Raw genomic sequence first — 2,710 nt, 5'->3', positions numbered from 1 at the left:
CTGAGTAACATTAACTCCACTTGACTTTGAGCAACGTGACGCATTCTGGGGGCACCTCCACATGCAAGTGGTTGATTCATTCACTCAGGTGCCAGGCCTGTGTCATGTGCTGAGAACACAGTGATGTACTGGACTCAACTCCTGCCCTCAGGGAGCTCCCAGTCTGAAAAGGGAGGTAGAACAATGAGTAGAAAACACTCTACAATAAGTTATTTAAAAGCACCAGAGGTTGTAGAAGTACGGGGGACAGGATCTAACACCAGCCTTGGGGGATAGGGATGGAAGGCTTCCTGGAAGAAGTGACACCGGAGCTGGGAGTAAACCAGGTATTAATAGAAAGGGGGAGAAGAGACAATCAAATGCGTGAACCTTAGAATCACTGACTCTTGGACTTATCAAAGGGTAGAATCATAGACGTCTAGAATCATTCTTCTAATGAACAACAATGTATTGTGCCAGATGACCATGATGGGTAAAAAGATCTCAGAATCAAAGGGTTCTTGTATCTCAAAATTGGCCTGGCTTCCATAGCGTCTCTTGAAGGGTAGACAGCCTCTTCCAACTCCAAGGACCAGGGGAGAGGAAAATGAGTTTGAAGATTCCCTGAATATAAGAAAGAAGGGTGAATTGCTCTTGGCGGAATGAAAGGAATTCTCTGGGATGGACAATGGCACAGCAGGAGGGGACCCTGGCTCCCTGCTAATGCAGTGACTGGTAACCCAATGGTCAGAGCTCTGTTAATAGGCGTCAGAGTCAAAAAGGATGGAGTTTTGGGTGGTGGTCAGTCTCCCCAACAGGTTGCAGCCTGCCAGAGTGGGGAAATGATTCACCTCCTAAATTATATCCTCCAGCTAGTCTCTCTCAAAGCCCCCTGTCTCCTGCCTTCAGAGCCCATGTTACAGTTTTAATTAGATATGCACGTGTCTGTTTCTTCCTCTCCTCCCTAGATCATCACCACCTTAAGGCCAGGAACAACATCTGTTTTGCTCACCACTGTATCCTCAGGCACAAAGCAGGTAATAAGAGACTTGCTGAAACGAATTGAGACTGATGAGTGGATATGGAAGGACATTTCAGCAAATGAGGGATGGCCTGGTGGCAAGCTCGTTTCATTTCACAGACAGCAACACTGGGCCCACAGGAGGATGGAGTTGCCCCAAGCTAGAGCTGCCAGTGTAGACAGAGAGGTGGGGGCAGGGAGGCCTGTTACAGGTTGGGAGCATAGACACAGGAAGGCACACACAGCCCTGGCCCCCAAGATGCCCCAGCCTCTACAAAACCAGTTTCTTAAGGAAGTTCTTCCCACACTCCACCACCTGTACGGCAAGCCAGCCTTCTCTTCAAATGATGTGCCAGAGGGAGAAAGGATGGAGCAGCGACCGGTGTGAAGGTGAGGGTGAGGATGAGGAGGCCAGTTTCGGTGCCAGAGCTTGGGGACCTACGGCAAGGACTGGACAGCCTCAGCACTTAAACTGTGCGGAAAAGCCTTGCGAGCGAGAACACAGAGCCAGCGGCATTGCCCAAGCACATCCCCTTAGCACGTTAGCGTGGATCGGCCCGGGTCAGTGCAGGGTCACGCCTGTTAGCGCAGGGTCAGGCGCGCTCAGAGTTGGGTCATCCCTTATAGCGCTGGGTCGGCTCGCTTTAAAGCAAGAGCTTCCCTGTTTGCAGATCAGCCTCTAACGGAGGGTCAGAGCGGGCGGGGCGGGGTCACCTCCTCGGTAGCGGCGGGAAAGCTCCGGGTACTTGGGGGCCAGCGGCGCCCCCAGCTGGCAGGGCCCCGACGGCGCTCGGATCGTGGTCTGGGAGGGTTTCAGGAACTTCGTTCCTCTCAATTTCAGGTGGGGAGCCTGGTGGACCCAGGTTCCGGGCCTCCCCCTGCAGGAAGTGTTTTGCTTCCCAATATTCTTTACACGCATCTTTGAGGCTCTTTCTGCTCACAGCATGCAACTGGGTGCGTGAGCGCATCTGAGAGCGAGAATCCGAGATGCAGGCGGAGAGCAGACGCGTCATCGGGAAATTCCAGTCTCCGCTCCAGAAGGAGCGACCACGGAGCCCGGCCCGCCCCCTCCCGCCTCTCCCCTCTGCCTTGGGTCTCGGTCTGCCGACGGGCTTGCTGAGGATTTGTCTCTGAGAGCTCGGTCCACCCGCTACCCCCAGGCTCTGTGTACTTGCCGCTACAACCCTACACAATCTGAAGTTCTCAAGTTTGCCCTCAGACGGGACACCGAGGGAAGAAGCAGAACACAGCCCGCTCCCCAGCCGGGCTTTGGAACTGTCCATCCCACACCGCGGGCCACCTACCCTGGTTCCTTCCAGGGTCTTTCCAGCCCCTCTCCCTCCTCCTCAACACGCGGACACTCCCCACAGCGCTTCCCAGAAAGGCGGTGCGGTGTCTCTGGATGAACAGAGGCAGGAGTAAAGGGAGCTGGGAAAGAGGCTGCCGGTCACTTGGGGGACCAGCCTCCCACTCCCTGCCACCTATCCCAATGGCACGATGGGCAGGGGATTCAGCAGGCTGCCAGGTGGCGACTCACCTTCACAGTAGCATGTATTCCCTATTATCCACAAAGGAGGCAGGTTTATGCAGAATCAGGGAACCAAGAAGTCCTTGGAGACTCAGCCCCTCCGACAGCTCTGCCAGGGGAAGAGAGATCACACAGTCTAGGCTAGAAGTCTCCTGCGTCCAGAAAGGAGCAAGTCAAACCCC

This window comes from Moschus berezovskii, chromosome 4 (genome assembly GCF_049115385.1).
Source record: "Moschus berezovskii isolate FMDL1 chromosome 4, NW_MosBer_1.0, whole genome shotgun sequence".
In the NCBI taxonomy this organism is placed as follows: domain Eukaryota; kingdom Metazoa; phylum Chordata; class Mammalia; order Artiodactyla; family Moschidae; genus Moschus; species Moschus berezovskii.
The sequence above is the reverse complement of the archived record's forward strand: the minus strand, read 5'-3'. Positions refer to the sequence as shown.